Source organism: Dendropsophus ebraccatus, chromosome 5 (genome assembly GCF_027789765.1).
Source record: "Dendropsophus ebraccatus isolate aDenEbr1 chromosome 5, aDenEbr1.pat, whole genome shotgun sequence".
NCBI classification, from domain to species: Eukaryota; Metazoa; Chordata; class Amphibia; order Anura; family Hylidae; genus Dendropsophus; species Dendropsophus ebraccatus.
Genome location: NC_091458.1, coordinates 137,940,612 through 137,948,779, shown reverse-complemented (window position 1 = coordinate 137,948,779; position 8,168 = coordinate 137,940,612). Strand labels below are relative to the sequence as shown.

Genomic DNA, 8,168 nt, shown 5'->3' with positions numbered 1-8,168 from the left:
CATGAATTTGTCCGTTTGCAGCACAATCTGACTCACACCCTGAAGCTGCTGAAAATCCTCACTGCCTGCTCCACTCTGTCTCCACTGCTCTGTCCTCCCCCTCCCTTCTAAGACAGAGGTCACATGACCTGTCTCTTCTGTTGCCAGGCAAGCTGTAACACCTAATCTGTAACCCTGCCCACCACTGACATCACACAGTGATCAACTAGCCAAGGGCAGGGAAATAACAGCGTCTCCTGAGTAGTATAGGGGAAAGGAGACACTGTTGTTTCATCTCTCTCTTTCTTTAATCTATCTATGTAGATGAATAGATAGATAGATAGATAGATAGATAGATTACAGTCCCAGAGAATCTCTGCACTACCCAAGAAACAAGTTTAGTTTATTCCATAAGGTATAAAAATCTGCAATGTTTCTGCCCCATCATGGAGCCTTTTTCAAGCAAGTTACAAGTGAGCACAAGTCTATTTATACAAATCACACAGGTGTAAAAAATCACTGCAATCAAGTATGCAAAATAGTGTCAACACAGTGTCAGAATATTTTAATTCATGTGCAAAACAATGTGCATTTACAAACAAGCAATACAATGTGCTAAATAGGGGTACATCATATATCATACATAAGTCACTATCATACACATGTATCATACACATATAATACACTGGCCACTATCGCAAGCATGAAATAACAATACATATCAACCTCCCCACAGCGGCAGCCATAACGTGTTCTTCATCTGTAGACACTCAGGGAGTAAGCATAAAGTAAGGGGTACTGCTCAGGTCATTGAAAATCACCAGTCCAAAGTTTAACCCCTTGCAGTTTTTTATTTATAGTTGTACCTGTAGGAGGCATTTGAGATTCAGGCACAGCAGGAAATCCATCCACATCTAAAGGGTCCAAGGAACCCCAAAGTAATAGCTCAAAGCAAATGACACAGCGGTTCGTGGTGTTCCGTTCCATATTCCTTACCAACTTCATACTAGACATCTAGAAGGAAAAGAGATGAACAAAAGAAGTTTTAATACATAATATTTATCAAATAGTGCTCAAAACACAGATACAGTATACGGAGATCACTTGGTGTGATCTACACAAATATGATCCTATTAAAACTAGAGCGTAGTGCAAAGAATTACACCCCATACAGCCCCATAGATGAAAAAATAGACCGTTATAAGACCCACAATAAGGCAATTTTAATCATACAAAAAAAAAAGTTTTATTGAGGAAAAAAAAAATAGTAAAACAGCATATTGCTGTAGTGGACTTACCTATAGAATAAAGATATCATGTCAGGCTATGTTCACACACATAGTATTTCCCAGTGTTTTTTTCAACACCATAATCAGGAGGAGAACTCACAGTGCAAAATTATAATGGAAAGATTTGCCCTGTTTCTTTGTTTTCAATACACTTCTGGTTTTGGTTAAAAAAAACATACCGACCAATATACTGACAGAACTAGTGTGTGTGAACATAACCGTACTGTAAAGTGCATTACGTAGACATGGAAACCCACCAAAAGTTAACATTTTTTTCCATCATAGATTTTATGGTACATTGAAAGGTGCCATTACAAATTACACTTATTCCTGAAAAAACACACACCCTTACATGGCCCTGTAGATGGGGAAATAAAAAACAAAAATGAAAAAATGAAAATTGGCGCCTAGTCCTTTAGGCCATTGGACTGGCCCATTAAAGAGGTAATTAGTCATTTACTTCTATTAAATAAATCTCAAGTCTTCCGGTACTTATTAGCTGCTGTATGTCCTGCAGGAAGTGGTGTATTCTTTCCTCCGACACAGTGCTCTCTGCTGCCACCTCTGCCCATATCAGGAACTGTCCAGAGCAGGAGAGGTTTTTTATGGGGATTTGCTGCTGCTCTGGACAGTTCCTGACATGGACAGAGGTGGCAGCAGAGAGCACTTTATCAGACTGAAAAGAATACGCCACTTCCTGCAGGACATACAGCAGTAGTATATAGAAGTAAATTACAAATTTCTGGCACCAGCTAACTTGTATTTTTTTTTTTTTTTTTTTTTTGCTTGAGTACCCCTTTAATGAAACAAAACCCTTCAATGAAACATAGTAGATATGTTTTGATGTACTTAATACATCGCTATAATACATAATAGTAACAATAGATAATTGTGGCGGGATAGGTTGTGTTCCTATGGTGCATTAGTCCTAGGTCCATATCCACCGATGACAGATTCTTTTCCTTTGACTGGGAATAGATTTTGGACCCTGTGTATTCCTCTCCCATAATAGTGCATAGGATTAACATTGCATGCATTGTAGTCCCTGCTTTGTTCAGAGAACAAGATCTGCAGCACAATGACAGGTGCACAATGATCAGACTAACCCCCAGCCCCCTCCGACCTTCCAAAAAAAGGCCAGCTCTCTGGGAGTTTGTAAATCCCAATGAACGTCAGTCCCCATTTAAAAATCTTTACACGGCAAAGACCTTTCAGTCTGATATAACAGCTCGCCCCGACCAGGTGATAGAGAGGTAAGTGTAACGCCGCTATTGCTTTCAGATACACACTTAATAAGTGTTAATACAGCATGTAAGCAGAGAAATCCCTGTACAGAGGTCAGAGGTGATGCCTGGTAACCTTATGCAGTAATACCTGGGCACGCTGCTTAACATTCTGAATATAGCACTACTCTAATAGAAAAAATAAATGGCCGTAATTAGAATCCCAGCTGTGAATTCTATCTGAACCCCTATAGGGACAAAGCTCTACCCCTGGACTCCTATAGTGGCAAAGCTCTACCCCTGGACTCCTATAATTACAAAGCTCTACCTCCAAACCCCTATAGGGACAAAGCTCTACCTCTGAACCCCTATAGGGACAAAGCTCTATCTCTGAACCCCTATAGGGACAAAGCTCTATCTCTGAACCCCTATAGGGAGAAAACTCTATCTCTGAACCCCTATAGCAACAAAGTTCTATCTGTAAATCTTTATAGTGACAAAGCTCTGCCTCTGGATCTCTATAGCGACAAGGCTCTACCTTTAAATCCTTATAGCGACTAAGCGCTACCTTTTAACATCTATAGTGACAAAGCTCTGCCTCTGGATATCTATAGCGACAAGGCTCTACTTTTAAATACTTATAACGACAAAGCTCTACCCCTGAACACCTATAGTGACAAAGCTCTACCCCTGAACCCCTATAGTGACAAAGCTTTACCTCTGGACCCCTATAGTGACAAAGCTTTACCTCTGGACCCCTATAGTGACAAAGCTCTACCCTTTAACACCTATAGTGACAAAGCTCTACCTCTGGACCCCTATAGTGACAAAGCTCTACCCCTGAAAACCTATAGTGACAAAGCTCTACCCCTGAACACCTATAGTGACAAAGCTTTACCTCTGGACCCCTATAGTGACAAAGCTCTACCCTTGAACACCAATAGTGATAAAGCTTTACCTCTGGACCCGTATAGTGACAAAGCTCTACCCCTGAAAACCTATAGTGACAAAGCTCTACCCCTGAACACCTATAGTGACAAAGCTTTACCTCTGGACCCCTATAGTGACAAAGCTCTACCCTTGAACACCAATAGTGATAAAGCTTTACCTCTGGACCCCTATAGTGACAAAGCTCTACCCTTGAACACCAATAGTGATAAAGCTTTACCCCTGAACACCTATAGTGACAAAGCTCTACCCCTGAAAACCTATAGTGACAAAGCTATACTTCAGCAGTACATGTTTTAAGAATCCCACTTTCATCCTTGCAGATATACACGTTGGCTTTGACTCATTACTATGACATTGTTTTTAAATGCTTTTTTTTTTTTCTTCAAGATAGTGGATATGAAGTAGTTGGAAATGCTTTAATTCATATGAGTAATTTTTTTTAACTGAAAAACTCAAAAGAAATAGACTTTATGGTAAGGCAGGGTCCACTCTGAGTTTCTGCAGTCAGTTTAACGGATCTGTTTTCAAATGGTTACCTTTAACTTATACAAAAAGATGACCAAAAACTCAAAAAGCATCCGTTTTAAATACGTGCTGTTTTTAATAATGGAAGTCTTGAAAAAAAAGATCCAAAAGGATTGCACGCAATTACAACGTCCCCCCCCCCCATAAAATATATACATTAAACGGACTGCAAAAACACAATGGGGGACATGTATCATCCGGCGTACGGATGATTTTCGGCGGAAAGTGCCGATTTGCGCATTATTTTATTCGCAAATGGCCGATTTGCAAATAAAATATTCGCGAATTGTCACTTTCCGCCGAGTACGTCGGGGGGCGGGGAGGGTGTGTGAAGGGGGCGGAACGGAGGGCGCGGACTCAGAGTCCGCGCGATTCACCATCCGTTCCGCCAAAAGATACGCCGAAAACCTACTCCAGTCCTCAGCTGGCGTAGGTTTTCGGTGGTGCGCACCAGAGCGCACGGGATTTATGTAGAGGCAGTCTGCCTCTACATAAATCGCCGTACCGCCGGAGATGCGGGGACATTTTTAAGTCCGGCGTAAAAAACGCCGGACTTAATAAATGTCCCCCAATGTCTACTATTTTGGGGAACACTAACTCATTTAAAAGAATAGAAAAAAAAATCTCCACCTTCCATCCACTCAATTTCAACATAGCCTTTCTGTGTTTTCAATCCACTCCTGATTTTGGTTGCAAAATACTGTAAGTATTTTAGTATTTAAGTATATAAGTATTACAGTGCGGCTATATTCACACGTTTACTAATTCTTCAGGACCGTATATGATGTCTGCAATCAACCCTAAAAAGTAAAAAAAAACAGTTAAATAAGTTGGAACGGTTTAAAATGATTACTCATATGTATTTTTTATGGATTTGGCAATAATTCCGGAAGTTCCCAGTTACAGTCCATATTAGAGCTTGTCGGTAATTTTGTGGATGCAATTTTTGCAGATTGTGGATCCATTAATATACAGACAGTGAGTCCACTAGCAGAAGTTCTTAGATGTCAATGGGCATTTGTAATTCTGCTTTCACCCTTTAATTTCCCCCTCATGTTTTAAAAGCCATTGCTCTTTAATTAATTCCCCACAGACCCTCTTCATTTTTCCATAAACTATGTTGCAAATGTGAAAAAATTAAAACCTTTTTTTTCTTCACATTTCGGGGTTGTATTGTTTGTTCACCCTGTGGTAAAACATGTTAGCTATATTCCTCAAGTCAGTACAATTTTATGTTATTTTAATACTTTATAAAAAAAAAAACAAAAAAAAAAACATTATTAAATAATTCTTTTTAGCCACCTTCAGGATTGTGCAATTTTTCTCCCCTAGACATGAATATATTTTTAAACAGAGCTCTTGAATCACATGAATTGTTATAAGAAAAATGCCACTAAAAAATGCAAAAACACTCAAAGAGCTAAAAAAAATTCTATGAGGCCCCTGTCAGACACAAAATTTGCATGGATTTTATTTGGCTGCTTTTTAGCATTTTTTTTTCTGTTGTTTTTCATTGCAGTATATTGGTATAGGCATTTTTTTTCCTGGCATTTTAACCACAGCATTTTTTGGGAATAAGACGTGTCATTCTTTTATCATGTTCTTGGATTTTATGTAGTTGACGTTTTTTTTCTGTCGCTGGGATGGGAGTAAAAAAATTACACTACTTCTTGCGCAATAAAAAGCCAAATCCTGAGCTGTGTGCAAAACTGCCAATGGGCTGAAAAGAAATGAAAAATGCCATGTAGGTATGGTAATATATATTTCCCTACAAAATGTCATGTACCAATCTCAATATGTTCACACACTGTTGAAATTGAGTGGATGGCCGTCATTTAATGGCAAATAATTGCTGTTATTTTTAAACAACGGCCGTTATGTAATGTATTATCGTAATATATAGGTAATGTATTCTTCTTTGCTAATAGTCAGTGCCGGCCGCGCATCGGCATTACACGTAGCGATGCGCGGTCGGCGCCCGACAATTATAGGTCAGAACCTATATCAACGATCAGCCGATGACAATGATCATCGGCTTATCATTGTCTTTATTACACGGAACGATAATCGGCCGGATAGGGCCGATTCGGACAATTATCGTTCCGTGTAATAAATACAACGAACTACCGATCGTTGTCATCGGCTGATCGTTGATATAGGTTCCAATCTATAATTGTCGGGCACCGACCGCAAATCGCTACGTGTTAGTGTTCTAGTGGTGCACGGCCGGCGCTGAGATTAGCAAAGAATACATTACCTGTCCAGGCTGCAGGGCTCCTCTTGTTCTGTGCTTCTCCCTGGGTCCCACACTCCAGCTTCAGAGCAGCATGTCTCAGCTGACAGGCCGCTCAGCCAATCACTGGCCAGGACGGCCAGTGATTGGCTGAGCGGCCTGTCAGCTGAGACATGCTGCTCTGAAGCTGGAGTGCGCGTGACCCAGGGAGAAGCACAGAACAAGAGGAGCCCTGCAGCCTGGACAGGTAATGTATAATGTTTAAACAAGGGCTGCAAGGACATCGGTAAGAATGTCCTAGCAGCCCTTGTTAAATGATTATCAGGCCGTGTAATAGGCTCAGTAAACGAGCGCCGATCTAGCAGATCACTGTTATTATCGGGCCCCCATCGGCCTGTGTAATAAGACTCGAAGGCTAGATTCACACGTAACTGATCCGTAGTGGATTTCGCGCTGCAAGTTGTCAGCAAAATCCGCTGCGATTCCCTTACTGTCATTCTGAGTAGGGTTACATACTAGCAACGAGTATGTAAACACTGTCCACCTTAACCCATGGTGGCCTGGTTTATACATTACCTGGTCTGCGCTCCTCCTCCTGTGGCTCCAGGCATCCTGACGTCTCCTTTAGCCAATCAGTGCGCTATCCCACCGCAGCCAGGAGTGGATTATGAGGGCACTTGGTACATATGCAGGGGCGACTATAAGTGGCAGCAGATGTTATGCGCAGGATCATGCCTAATTAATAGCATGCAATGGTTGCTTTGGCTGCAGTATTACCCAGCGTATGCTCGCATCTCTCTGAAGATTAACATTATATACACTTTAAGACCTTACCAACTTTTACAAACTTTTTGGAACTAGTTGGAAAAAATCTGTTCTTATTATTAATTTTTTTTGTTTGCCTACAGGATATCTATTTCCTTTCCATCATGCCAGAGCCGTAAGTATATGAAAATGAAATTTAACACTTTTAGACTTTATTCAGTCAACATCAAAATGACGGACTGATTGTACTTACCATAAACTATGGGGGAGATTTATCAAACATGGTGTGAAGTGAAACTGTCTCAGTTGCCCCTAGCAGCCAATCAGATTCCACCTTTCATTTTCCAAAGAGTCTGTGAGGAATGAAAGGTGGAATCTGATTGGTTCCAAGGGGCAACTGAGCCAGTTTCTCTTTACACCATGTTTGATAAATGTCCCCCTATATTTATACTTATATACTCTATGGGGGACATTTATGAAGTCCGGCGTTTTTTACGCCGGGCTTACAAATGTCTCCGGAGCTCAGGGGATTTATGTAGAGGCGCATTGCCTCTACATAAATAAAAAATATTTGCAAAAATACCATTTGCGAATATTTTTACGCCGATCTGCCCCATCTGCGCCTAAAAATGGAATTTAAGCCTTTTCATACATTTCCCCCTCTTACTTTTATGGAGACAGCAATTTTACTTCTTGACCAGTAGATGTCAATGTTGCCTTAATATGGTATACCAGTATTTAAAGGAGAAGTCCGGCCATAACAAACTATTCCAACTCGCCTGTCCCTCTCCAGTGCTGCTTTAGGACCCCTGCCAGGCTCCGGTATCTCCTGCAGAGCCGATGTCACGACCTGGTTGATGGACTGCCCGCTCAGCCGGTCAGTGACTGGGGAGGGACACTGAGTGCACTGAGTGGGCAAACCATCAGCTGGGATGGGAATTTTTCCATCATCACAACTCAGGGTAAAATGCCTCCTGGTGGGGTCATCCAGAATTCTGGATTCACATTCTGAATTCTGTATGAATTGCATCTCAGTACAGCACTGGCAGCATTATATCTCTGTCCATATGAGGTCGCTACCTCTCCCCAGCATTGCTTTACCATAAGCCCGGGGCTGTTCACCAGGCCTGGGCCCCTCCATCCCACTGTAACTATGGCAGCACTAGCGTTGTGTTCATAGTAGAGAGAGTAGATAATGTCATG

General features: G+C 41.2%; 1 long non-coding RNA gene across 1 annotated transcript; it reads right to left on the bottom strand.

Annotated features, from left to right (window-relative positions):
• Nucleotides 1–650: 650 nt before the first annotated feature.
• On the bottom strand, nt 651–7,276 carry LOC138793109 (uncharacterized). Its single transcript, XR_011363212.1, has 3 exons — nt 7,219–7,276; nt 4,598–4,767; nt 651–993 (listed from the first exon to the last, which is right to left on the bottom strand). It is a non-coding gene; the product is annotated as an uncharacterized lncRNA (long non-coding RNA).
• Between the last annotated feature and the right edge of the window lie 892 nt (nt 7,277–8,168).